General features: G+C 39.4%; 1 long non-coding RNA gene across 1 annotated transcript; it reads right to left on the reverse strand.

Moving 5' to 3' along the window:
- Positions 1–5838: 5838 nt before the first annotated feature.
- On the reverse strand, positions 5839–12357 carry LOC111611586. Its single transcript, XR_002754104.1, has 4 exons — positions 12284–12357; positions 6944–7184; positions 6198–6291; positions 5839–6071 (listed from the first exon to the last, which is right to left on the reverse strand). It is a non-coding gene; the product is annotated as an uncharacterized LOC111611586 (long non-coding RNA).
- Between the last annotated feature and the right edge of the window lie 1576 nt (positions 12358–13933).

The raw sequence follows: 13933 nt of genomic DNA on the forward strand, positions 1-13933 counted from the left end.
CTGCAAACAGGAAACCTGTCAAATCTTTTTACCTTTAAATCCCATAATTTGATTTAACTGAACACATCAGGACACATGTTCAGTCCCAGTCAGATTTCTCCAGCCTCAAAATGGTCAATAAGGATTTGTTCTGGGATTCTTTCATCTTCCGAATTTGTTAGTTTTAGCTCCTCTCCAAAAGTTCCTTGATCAAGAGGAGGGGCTGGAGAAACCGTAACGTCAGGTGTGACTTCATTTCTTACCTTTTCCCACAGACATCCGTTGGTTGATCCTTGAACATGAAACGCTTTTCCAAAAGCAGTTGCTCCCATCATCCTGCGAGACCTGGGACACACTTTTGTCCGCTATCGTCGCCATACCCGACGCCGCCATGCATGAAAGGTCCCGATGAAGCGGGAGCGTGGAGGGAAAAGGCGCCTCCTTCTGGCACCGAGAAGAGCATTACAAATGCTCCTTCGGGCCGTGCTCCATCGGGCCTTTACTTTGGCCTTCCATCTGCTCAGCAAGGTGTTTCTGGGGTCCCTCAGCTGCAGGTCAGTGGGTAAATCAGCCCAGAAGTTGTAGGGGACGTCAAACTGCTGCCGCAGCTTTGGGAACCTTTCAAAGATCAAGTTGATGATAAAAATCTTGATCCCTACAGAAACACCTATGACAAAACCCAGCAGCTGGAATGGCAACATGCATGAGAAGATAAATCCCAGCCAAAGTCCCACATAGAGCCTAACAGTGAGCTCTGGCCGGGCCCACATGCAGAGGTTATTTATCTTCTCAAGCATGTCGGCCATGTTTCCAAAAAGCTTCTGGGTTTTCTGAGCAGTTTTGGCAACCCAGTGGAACATCTGAACCATATTTAGGTTCTCTTGTAGATGTTCCACTGGCTCACCCATGTCGGGTATGATGCTCCACTCGATCCTCCAGCCTTTGGAAATTAGATAATTAAAAGAAAGCTGGAGAATCATGAAGAGCACGACGAAGGAAAAGGTCCAGCCATGCCACACTGTGCACATGCAGATGAAGAAAAAACTGGCAGTCATGTGCACAGAGCGCCAGCTGGACAAAGCAGACAGGTTTCTAAAAAAGTGTTCCACAGGTCTCATGTCTTTTTCAAAGCGTCTCATGTTCTGGGTCATCTTAATGGGGTTTAATCCTTCCTCGCTCTCCTCATTCGCTCCCCGGTGGAAATGGAAACGATCCAAAAAGGCTCTGAAACGATCACTGATCTTCATTTTGGCTTCTGGTCTCTGAAAACTGTTTGGGCTCAATGTTGGAGCGCAACACATTAAATCTTTAGAACTTCTTTGATCTATTGTGATGTACATGATGTCATCTATGACCTCATCAGTGAGCTCACTGGACTTCTGGGGCAAGGTCTTGCTTCTGATCGTTGCCATGGAAACGATCAGAACAGTTCTGAATGAGTCAAGCTGAAATAATGACTAAACACTTAAATATGAAGTAATATTTTTTATTTAACATGAAGACATTAACAGTAGATTTCTACATGATTGAATTTTTGCGTTTGTGGTTTTCCGTACCTGCTGTGGTATAAGTGGTTGTGTATTCCAACCCTGACTGGTTTCGATGGAGCGTGGCGGCGTGGCGAAGTGACCTGTAACGCCATTGCCATATGTTTGGCTCTAGATTCCACATGTTTCGACTGAGCTGCACCAAACTTGGCAAGAGTGATCCTGATTGGACGCCTGGTGATCCTATATTGTCATAGTCTGACGTCTAAGCCCCGCCCCATCAGAACAGGAAGTGCCTTTTTTTTCTTGGAAACGTTATCTCTGGCTCTCTTGACCTAATCAAGATGATTTTGTGTTGGATGACAGATAACAATTGGGCTCACTTGCTTTAAAGTGCTAAGAGTTTTCAATGGAGGGCGTGGCCATGGCGACGCAGCGAAGTTACAGGTCACGCCGCTGCCATATGTTTGGCTCTAAATTCCACAGTTTCAAGCTGAGTTGCACCAAACTTACTGGGATGGATCCTTATCCAGCCCCAGACAGGAATTCATAAGAATCCTTGGTGGGCGTGGCCTAATTTATCTACAGCGCCCCCTAGAAGTTTTTAAAAAATCAGCCCCAAGTCATGCTTCAACCCAGACTCATGAAACTTGGTACACATGTGTATCTGGTCAGGACCTACAAAAAACGTCGCCATGGTCCAAACTCAACAGGAAGACGGCCATTTTGGATCAAAGCCGCCATTTCCTCTTTTTTATAGACGTCGCATCTGATCTAACTCGTACTATATGGATTAATCCAGATTTCTTTAATTTGCCCTTTCAACACCAAGAAAGGGTGTTGATTACCTTGTGTGTGTGTGTGTGTGTGTGTGTGTGTGTGTGCGTGTGTGTGTGGGTGTGTATGTGCATACTCATATCTGTTCCCATATAGTTCCCTGTCATATTCTTATGTTTTTTCTTGCATCTTGTCTGGAGTCTGTTCTTGCGCTACCTTTTGAGAAACTCCTGTGCTCCATGTTCTGTTGCGTCATCTTGTCAGTGTTCTGCATCCATCAAAGATGTTGCCACCCATGCCTGGTTCACACAGCAAGATTTTAAAATTTGTCGCCCGATTTTCAAAACTTGAGAGACGCCACAGATGACGATACGGTGTGTGGTGTCGAGCAGCACACCACGAACGATCCGATTTCACTCACCAAATTTAGATCTGAGATGGAAAATCTCGTAAAAACTCAGAGAGCAAACGTGAGACCAGATTATGGTTTATAGACATTTCCAGAGGACTTTATGGTGCACTGTGGCAGCTGTTTCATCTTCAGTGTGTTTTGGATTCTCCTCCATGTTTCCCTCACCTCGGTTTCTGATTGGCTAAACACATTGGTTTGTCCTCAAGGAACACCACGCAAGATGCGAAATCTGGCCAAGACAATCAAACAGATTGAATATTTTAGATCGGACCAATCTCCACATCCTTCTGAACGAACAAGATCACGTTCAACACAACATGACAGGAATATTTCTTAAGTCAATGTGAACTAGGCATTACCTAAAAATGACAAAAATGATTACAACGTACTGATTGGGGAGGCTAACCTTAAATCCACACCTCACATTTTGTGGTGGTGTGTCTTTTCTTGTTGCTAGCCAGGTATCCTTTTCGTTCGTGGCACTAAATGCATAGAAAAAAACAGTTTCAAAGTGTTTTTGTGGATAAACTTTAAGAGGACGGAAAGAAGAATGCAAGTAATTAGTTGTTTACTTGGCCTTTGCCTCCGTCTTGCTTAAAGAGCGCTACAGGAGCAATTACCCATAACCGAACAGCATTTATGTCTCAGAAGGGATCCCAGACGTGATAGCAGCAAGAGTGAGCACCATGCAGCTCCCTCCTCTGATTTAAATCCAATAATCTGTACATCCCGTTACGTTTTATGGCATCCAGCCTACACTTATGGAGCCACATCTCAATAGGACCAAAGCACGCTTTAGTCTGGCATCACTGTAAACACAGATTTACATGTTTCATTAAATAGTAGATAGTCGACAATCTCGCACATGAAGGCAAGAGACTTTTACAGAACAAATTTATGCTTTAAGGGCTTTCAGAGACTTTCCAGAGTCTCACGCCTTCTAATGATGGGCGGTAAGGCCCCCTCAGCATGGCCAGTAGCCCCGCATCAAATGATTGAAGAATCTAATAATAACATGTGGGGAAACTTCCAGTCAGGTTTACAACCGGCATTCATTACCATGTGGCGCCGGAGGAGGGGTACCTCTGAGGTACTGAGCTAACGGATGGGTTATAGATCCAGATCTTCTGGGTAACAAAACTTACGACGGTCAGAGCGTTTAGCTGGCATGGAGCCTGAAAGCCTGGCTTTGTGACTCTGCAGTAAAATGTGTACAAGACTAATGGATGAAGGCAGAATCTACAGCGAAAGCAGAGTCGCTCAAAATGGCAACTTTCAGGAGATAGGTAAATTGTTAGTACGTATACGTACAAATTAGAGACGCACCGATCTGATATTAAAATCTGTATCAATCCTAAAATTTAAAGAAAATTCTGGTTCAGGTAGCCGTGATAATGTGTCTGATCAATAAGGGATCTATTCAGTCCAATTCTATGCTTTGTGCCGTGAGCGACGTCATACTTTTGTTATTATTTATTTTACAATATATTTAGAATCCCTAATTACACTTTTGAACTATTCGAAAGAAGGGTTGTTGCAGTTTATCTTACATGTTTGATAAGAGTTCATCCTGCTGTTTTTGTCAATTTCAGTTTATTTATTTTTTAGCTCACATTGACCGTTATACTCAAAATTTCACAGATTGAACAAATGGCAGTTGTGTTGTTTTTACATGTTTGAAAAAGTTTGTGAAGTTATTAGCGTATTTACTTGTGCTGTACTGGTGCAAAGTTATCAAATACATTTGTAAATTCAGCACATTTCTGTCTGTGTTTATGAAATGAAACGTTTTTGGTCAATTCAGCTATTTTTCTGTATTGGATTGGTATTGGCCAATACTAAACCTCAAATATCTATACTGAAGGTCAAAAAATGAATTGGTGCATCCCTATATATATATATATATATATATATATATATATATATATATATATATATATATATATATTATAGGGGTTTATTAAAATTTAATGAACACTGAGATGGAAAAAAGATGTGAGAAAAAGCTTAAATTTAAAAGCGATAAGAATAGAGGAGAGAACAAATGACAACACATGCATATATAACAATAATAATTACTATATCACTGAAAAGTACACACAGGATGCGTTCGTGTGTGTGTGTGTGCGCGTGTGTGTGCGTGTGTGTGTGTGGGAGTGAACTGGTAATGTGACCTATAGAGAACCATTATGACCATTTTTACCAACAGTTGGAGTTTTTTTTGTGGAACATTTTCCTGATCTTCTTGTTTTTCCAAGCAGAATGTGCTCAAATAAGAAGGATTATTTGTTTATTAACACTGTGGCATACATTTAAATTGTCCCCAGTTGCCATGGTTACCTGCCGTTATATTGCTGTCTTAACATTAGTTAGCATTCTGTCACATATTCATCACCTGCCTGCATTTAAACTGATAATTTTATCATTATATATTATTTTTCCATAACAGGTGACGCTCTGCCTCACCTGCCTCCCCTGACCGCACGTCACTGGTATCCTGTATTTGATGCATTGTGGGGATTGTTTTCCTGGCACATATTACATTGTGGGGACTCACTGCTCCCAAAGAAGAAATGCTGCTTTTGGGTTTGGGGTAAGGTTTAGGACCAAGGTGTGAATTGAGTTTTAGTTAGAGTTAGGGTGAATGGAAGTCAATGTGTTTTACCTTCTTTGGTAAGGCACCAGTCATTGTGGGGGGAAAAAAAGCTTCTCCAGAGTCTTTGAACAGTTCCTTCTTGTCTTTATCACAGCTTCTTCATCACACTCCAACATGAATGTGTGCATACGCAGCTGCACGTGTTAATACAAGGTGGAGTGGCAACCACGGAGAACATGTTTAAATAAAATTAGGAGGGGCGTGCCGTGGTGGCGTAGGGGTTAGCGCGACCCATGTTTGGAGGCCTTGAGTCCTTGACGCGGCCGTCGCAGGTTCGACTCCCAGACTCGACGATATTTGCCGCATGTCTTCCCCCCTCTCCTTCCCCGTTTCCTGTCAGCCCACTGTCATATAAGGGACACTAGAGCCCACTAAAGACCCCCTGGAGGGGTAAAATAAATAAATAAAATTAGGATTTTTACTTAGTTGAGCACACTTAACAGTAGACGTCTAAATTTCTCATTTTACGTGACGAAAGCCAAAAATATGAGTTAAAGCAACTTTACTGTGACTTTGACAACATCAGGACTCAGTTTAGTGTCATGACTCAGATATAACAGAAGACCCAGGTAAAAATAAATGTGTAGAAAACAAGCAATATACACGTATTCCTACATTTTGAAGGATTTTATCCAATTGAAAACCGATCAATAAATACTGACAATTTATTGTGGAGCCGTGGGTTTTGTCGAGAATTTTTGACTGTAGAACATATTATGTCTTTGCTGATTCCCGGTTCAGTACTTGTTTGGAGTTACGTCTGTAAAGAAAAGGAGAAACTTGGATGAGGTCAAGTGAGAAGAAAACAGAGGTGAGTCTTTCCAACACATAAAAGCCGATTAAATCTGCAGCAGGCATCGTGATGAAAGGCGGCTTCCTGTGTCACCTCCTGTTCTGGGCCTCTGCACTCATTTCATTATGGCACGGTGCCATGCAAGGTGTTGTGTGTCTTCTGTCAAACCAGGATTACGCTGTGTGATCTACAACATGGCAGAGCATTTGAAAACATATGGGCAGCATGCGAAAAATTCATACTTTTCAAAACCTTCTAAAACCCCTTGCCCACATTTATCATGTTCCAAAGTTATATTTTAATGTATTTTATTTGTATTCTATGTGACGGACCAAAACCAAGTAGGGCACAAGTTGAAGGGAAATGAGTCATTTGTCATATTATATTTAATTTTACAACATCATTACAAAATGAAAAAATAAAATACAATCTGAAAACATCCTATTTTCATCTCCAAAGTGTTTGTACAAAACCATCTGAGCATTAAACCCCTTGCGGACTATTGTCGCAAATTTGCCTCAAACTGTTTCTGTTCTTAATGTCGCTATAATAATGTATGTGTTCCATCTGTGCTGGTTGATCATTTTTACACACACACACACCCACGATGGTGCGTATTACAGGACTTTACTGCCATCTTGTGGTAAGCTCCCTCATGTGGACTACTTTAACTAATTAGCATACCCTGCTCCTAAGCTTATTTCTGCTGCGTGTGCTTCACATTAAGCAATCTCTCCATAATTGATCATCTTCTTGGCAGCCCAAACTAACATAATTTTGTTCTTTGCATAACTGTGAATGAACTCAGGCAATAAGAGACAAACTCAGATGTTACCTACTTGTAGCAGAGCCATTGCTTTGTGGTCTGGATGGAAAGATGTTTGCTGTCAGTCGTTAGCCATGGTCAGCTAACCGCTCAATTGCAGATCGTCCGTTTGGCGTAGGAGATGGAGGAGAGACGGGGTTTCACGAACAGGAAGGGCTCTGCAGTAAGAAAGTGTTGCTGACGATGGTGAGAGGAGGGAAGTGGGGGATGTTTTCCGGAAGTCCACCGTCGTCTCATTCTGTTTCTCTGCAAGGCTGCGGGTAAAACAAACAAAAACAACGTACAACAAAAAAAACGTTCCCTCCGATTCTCAATAGGACCTGATTGAAAAGAGACTAATTGCACGCGATAATGCTGGAGCCTCAATCAAAACAGTGCGATTCAGAGAGATAAACCACTGTCATCAGAATAAATCACATTATGCATAAGTGGTCGTTCGACTGGTCGGCCATGAAGCAGCATGATTAAGGGTCAGCTTCTGACCCCAGATGGAAGTGAGGATGAGCAAACCACAGAGTTTGAGAATTTCTTTTCACACTTTTCTGATGTGAGGTGTTGTTTTTCCATCACAAATAACGTTAGAAAGAATTTGCAGCACAAAAGAGGACAGCAGAAGTTGCCTCAATCCATCTCCATCTGAAATGAAAAGAGGTATGTCACGGCTTCACAGCTTTTATTTAGAGCGAATGTTTGCCTGGGACAAAACTACAACAGCGTTTGATTTTTTTTTTTGGGTTGCTGAAGGATTCAGTGTCCTTGTAGCCTTTGTGAGGGTCAGAGTTTTACTTGTCAGAACAGTAGAGGTGTGCTCTCCAGAATAGCAGGCTTAATTAAAAAATGTAAAATATCTCATCCGAAAAATAGAGGTGAGTTTCCAGAATGGTATGTCAAAACTTCCAGTTGTCGAGGAAAAACAGTTTGTGAAAAAATGAGCTGAAACAAGTACAGAAAAAACTTCTTTTTTCTCCAAAAGTGGCAAATCAATAGAAGGATTTAATAGATATCAATCAATCAATCAATTTTATTTATAAAGCACTCTTCACACTGAAAGCAGCTCAAAGTGTTGTGCAGATTTAGATACAATGTGTATGAAAAGTATTCACCTCCTTGGACAATTTACCATTTTCAAAAATGATTCTGGCATTAAAAAGTCCATCATTATTTTGTAGAAATCAGTTTTAAGCATTTTTTAAATTATTATTTAAATTTTTGTTTAGTCAAAAAAGTCCATTTTTTCTGATAAATGATTTGTGAAAGCAATAAAAAGAGTGAAATATCCAAATATCCAATATACTGTTCATAGGCCCTGTAATCCAGGAAAACAAACACAAAATGTGTTGAAAGAAACTGAAACTGAGATTAAAGTTGATCATAATAATAATTATCCAAATAAAAAATCCTGTTTGTATTTGCAAAAACTGATTAACATTAACTGATTTAATTGGTGGATTTGTTACTTGAAAATTGGGTGGAAAATCCCAGTTCTGTGCTTAATTTTGTCATTTCAAAATAAGAAAAATTGCCTGGTGTTCCTCAAGGCTTTGTGATTGGACAACTTTTATTTATATTTTTCACAGGATTATAGACTTTTGCACCATCTCTAACCAAAACTATGTTCATGGTACACAGCCTGGTGATTTAGTTGCCTCTTGACTTCAGTCCAGAACAGTCACCATATAAGGATGTTCTTAAATTCAGTGAATCAAATGACCAGAATTTCTTCCTGCAAACACAGGAGGACCAAAAATCTTTTTTTTCTGGTCCCAAAAAAGCAAGGTTTGAAATTTGCATCAAATCTGAACATCCATGTAAAATCTATTTCAAAGTCAAAAGGTGATCAACGTACCAAAACGTTCAAAGCATTAAAGGAATCCCCTGAAAACAGGATGCAAAAAAAAAAGAGAGCACTAGCCAAAAACTTTCATAATAATTAAAGTGAAATGCTAAGTTTATGTAACAGGAGACCAGATTTTCCAGAAAGTATAGAGCAACACAATTAGCTGTATATACTGAAATATAGAAAGAAAATCAAACTCTAAATAAATCAATATAAATACTCAAGCAAAAAGTAAATAGCTAGCATTAGCCTAACACTTCATAAAACTATTTCAGGTGAAAGCGTTGTTAGCATTAGCAAGCCATGAGTTAACCGGAGACTGTAGCTGTAAAGGTTGAGTCATACATAGCTTAGCTCGGACGTTTAAATCCCTGTGGTAAATTTGCTCAGTGTTTATACTTTTACAACTCTGTTGTGTTTTTGAACAAATTCATGGCACTGATTGTAATTAATCAGTGACAAAAATACAGACGTAGACAACTCCAGCAGAAACCGTTGGCTAAATCAGGGACTGAAAACGTCATTTTTAATGGATGTTTCCTTTAATAAAACAGAGTTTTTTAATCTCCTAATGAGTGGCTTCTAACTATTACTGTAAAATGTGTAGTTTTCTGCCTGCTTCTTTACCAAATGCCCAATTTTTTAATACATTTTTAACTTGCTGCATCAAAGAGCGCAGCGATTAGCATTTTCAGTAACTTTGTGTAAAAATAAATATGCTTCGCCTCAAAAGAAAGTCTCTTTTCTTCAAAGATTACATTTTGTACATGCAAAGAATCATTAACCAGACGTGTAATCATGAAGGTTATTTTAGTCAGATGCTTGGAGGAGTCCTCTGAGCCCGACATTATCTGCCTGACATATGCATGCAAGGACTCTTACTTGTGAGGTATTAGCAAAGATGTCTGTTTGATTGGGGCGTGTGAATTATCCTCTTCAGGATATGTATCTGCTTTCTTACAGAGCTTAGACGGGATTTTATTCATCCCACTCAGTGAACCAGTGCAGTGGGAGGAACACAGAACTGCTCTACCATCGTAAAGGTCAAGAGTTTCTGAGGCTGACGCTGAATTCTAACGTGACAACGTTTATTTGGCACGCAGATTGACAGATTGTCAACTAGCAAAAAATTACACTTCGACATCTGGTGGGGAAAATTTGAAATATTTCTAAATATTCTCTAGGAAAAAAGTTTGGAATAGAAAATGTAAAAACCAAACAAAAACGTTATCCATAACTTAATTTTTGTTCCTGTCTCTTTTTTTTAATCAACAAGTTACTTTCTGATTTTATTTTTTGCTTTGTTTGGCTTCATTTCCACCCAGCCTTGCATATATGATATAGGTCGTGACGCTGGCAAGTTAAAACCTGTGGTGAGACACCTTCCACATGTATAAAAATCTCCATCACATGGCTTGAAAAAATAATGTCATACAGAAAAGTTTTCTTACGCACGAACAGACACAAATATGCCCTTGGACATTGTTTAAAGCATGCTAAACCCGTAGGGGGCAGTGTAGCGCAAAGCTAAAACCTACATCAGCTTTTTAGATAGCTTCAAAACAACTAGGACTTCCTGTTAGGAATTCAACATGGCGCCAAGAGGTTCATACATAGGTTGAGCTACTTTTAAATAGCGTATTAGAACATTAAAAGTTATTAAAACACAAGACAGTGTCAACTAGGAATCATGTCGAAGCAGGTACGTGGAAATATTGGTGCATTATTTGTCACAGACTGTAATGCACGGGACCCTAAAACTCTGTTTTGGCATCTACACACACACACAAACACAAATGTTGAGTTTTTCCAAATCTCCACGTTCATATGGATGAAAGATAAAAATATATTGGTTTTCCAGATATCCGTATTGGGGAAGTGTGGGTGAAGTGGCCAGAGAAGTTGATGGTTCTGATGTTAAAAATGTGAAAATGCCCAGGCTGTATGAATATTGTGCAAGGCACCGTAGATCAAAATGAGCAAACGCATGTGGAAAATGTTTAGAGGCACAACATAAAGGACAATAATACATCAGTAGATGGTAATATCACCTAGACAAGGAATAACTTAGGGAATATTCAGAAAGATGCAGTTTCCTTGGTAATTATTTCTATGAAAAGCCTCGTCCTTTACAGCAGCTTCACGTCAGCATGGCGTTCCTTTTCGGGTACAGTCAGAAAAATCGTGATGTGCAAACAACCATCAGAGCTGTCCAATCATGTAAGGTCATTGAAAATAAAAAGCCCCACTGTTGTGCGTTACAAATTTTGTCCTTCAAATTTTGTGAGGCATTTCAAACTCAATGTCAGTTTTCAAATTTATTCAGGAGCTTTGCTCTTCTCTCTGGTGTTGGACTGTGGAAGTGAAGGGAAGCTCAGTGTACAACAGCATAATGTTTTCACATTTGATAAAGTTATAAAAAACTTCAGTGGCTTTTATTAAAGGGGCAGTATCATGTATTTTCCAGGCACATAGTGACATTTTATAACATAGGCAAGTAGCTCTAATCACTTCAGTTCTCATAAGTCTATATCAAATGTGACTTAGAAAATTGACAGTTTGAAATCGGGTCTCTGTCTCTTTAAGAAGCTTCTGCTCTTTCTGAAACTCCGCCTTCATGAAGTCATCACAATGCCTCTATTAACCCTTTAACGTTTTTACCAGTGCTGCAAAATCATGTCAAAATACATTGAAATTTTTGGTGGTAACCAAAAACTATTTTTTAGGCCACCTTAAAAAATAGGGTGTCCTAACATCCTTAAAAAAACAATTCTTAAAAGGTACCTCCTCCGTTTTGCCTAACTGGACTTTCTTTCGGGATTAACTGTTTTACGGCTCTGTCACTTTAATGCAAATAAGCTGTTGCTGGCCACGCCCCTTAACTCAGCGCTTACACTCATACTTGATCTGCTTCAAAAATGGTTAAAAACAGATGAGCAGCTGTATTTTTATAGTGTTTATTTTTCACAGCGCTTTTTTTTTGTCAGTCAAAAGTTTGAGTCACACATCTTGTGTTTTGTGACGTAAGGCTAACGCTAACACTGCCAACATATTCTTGCTAGCTATCTGGCTAGCTGGGTTTTCTGCGTCTATAATTGGTCAATTCAAATTTATCGCCAGTTGGGCGGTTGAAGTTACATTTCTGAGGAGATTTACTGTAAATGTTATTCTTAAAAAGTCTCAAATTCCAACCCTGTACCATTAATACCGTAACTGTTTACCTCTGTCTAACATGTTAGCTTGGGGAAACGGTAAACTCTAAACATTGGTTGTGGCAGAAATTATTTTAAAAATGGATAAATCAGGTTACCGTGTCGGTCGCGTGACTAATATCAGATTGTAGGTTTATGGGACATAAAAAACTAAACATGACGCCGTTTATGGCTGTTGTAGCTGAAGGCAGAGCTGACAGTAAGAAATGCACTCTTGTCACTTCCAGTAGTGATGTTTTCTGACATTCAATTTGCACCTCGGTATATTTCATTCCTGTATGGAGTCAAAGCGCGTGCCACTCACCTGGTGACATCCTGCCTGGTGTCGAGTGACGCTTCGTGACTCACACATGGGGGGGAGAAACACGCCGGTTTGTGGGGTGGAGCGATCAGAAGGAGTTTATAAGAACAAGCAGAGACCCTCACTCCAGATGGAACTTCAGAGAGAGACGGAGAATCTAATAAAAATAAATAAATAACAACCGGTTGCTGTTTTTGCGCAGCTGACATCAGTTTGCCCCTGTATGCGTCCGAAGCAGCGGCGCTTCAGTCACCGCCACCCGCTGCCGCCGCTGCCGCTGCCGCTGCTGCTTTGACCGCTGACCATGGAGGCTGTGAAGTTGGCGGCGGTGCTGCTGCTGGTCGTGTTGGTGCAGACCGTCAGCGCGCTGGGGGCTCCGCTGTCCGCGGAGGACGAGGAGGGACAAATGTGGACGGTGGACAACTGGCAGGTAAGACAGAAACCGAGCAAACGTGGCGAGTTTATGGACTTTGGTCCGAGTTTCAGCTCAGATCCAGAACATACCGGGCGCTGCATGGACCTTTAGGGGAAAAAATAATAAAATAATTCTATATCGATTTAGGTTTTACCTTTAAATTAAAAAAAATAAAATAAATTATGAACGCACCTTAAATTTTAGCTCAATATTTGAAAATAAAAATCCAACAACTATGATTTGGGTTTGTACTATTTTGATCTAAACATTGATTTTAATACAAGAAAGATGATGAGGTGGGAAAAAAAGTACTGATATATATTTTAAAACCAATACAGTTCAAATACTGTGCTTAAATTTTAGCACAATATTTGAAAAAAAAAAAAAAAATCATATAAATGATTTGGTTTTTGACGTGTGCTATTTTTCTGTAAAACCTAATTTTGAACAAGAATTTCAATAAAAAGAAAACTGTCCAGGTGAAAGTATTGCCATACATTTTAAAGTCAATACACATCAAACTGCTTGTTATTCAGCATGTAACAAATCTAAGGAGACAAATATAATTTTTCTTCCTCTCACCAACAAATAATTCCCTCATCTGGCTTTATCCAAAAGTCTTTCTTCAAAATGCAGACCACAGTCCAGCTGAACAACAGCTGATGCCACAAGTTGTTTTAACTTTGATGATGATAAGTTGTGGTCTGTTTCTATATTTCCAAAAAAATGTTTTTAAAATTCATAAGAGATTGTTGTTGAGTGATAAAATAAACTGTTAGATTTGAACTTGAAAATCAACATCTAACCTACGTTTGATCCGGGTGGAATTTATTGAGTTTAATATCCGAGTAGAAATGATGTCAATTTACCTGAAAAAAATATACATGAATCAGTTAAATTCCAGCAAATTATCAAAGTGAAAAAAGTATAAAAAGTATGTAAAATGTACAAAGAGTAATAATAATAGTTTTCGTTTCTACCAAAGTGGCATTTGAAACACTCAACAGCTAAGGTTGTGGCGTTCCTCTGCAACAACGTTTTAACGCCTCAGGACCAAAACGACTTTAGGTGAAGCTGAAATTAATAAAACTTCAATCGTTGACGTTTTATCTATTTTGAATTGTTCTGAGCCGTCAGTCGGATGACACTTCTTAAATTCTACTGCTCTCCATTCGTCATATAACACAGAAAAGAAAAAAAAAAAAACATCAGTTGACATTAGGTTGAAAATAAAAAAA

Source organism: Xiphophorus maculatus, chromosome 16 (assembly GCF_002775205.1).
Source record: "Xiphophorus maculatus strain JP 163 A chromosome 16, X_maculatus-5.0-male, whole genome shotgun sequence".
NCBI classification, from domain to species: domain Eukaryota; kingdom Metazoa; phylum Chordata; class Actinopteri; order Cyprinodontiformes; family Poeciliidae; genus Xiphophorus; species Xiphophorus maculatus.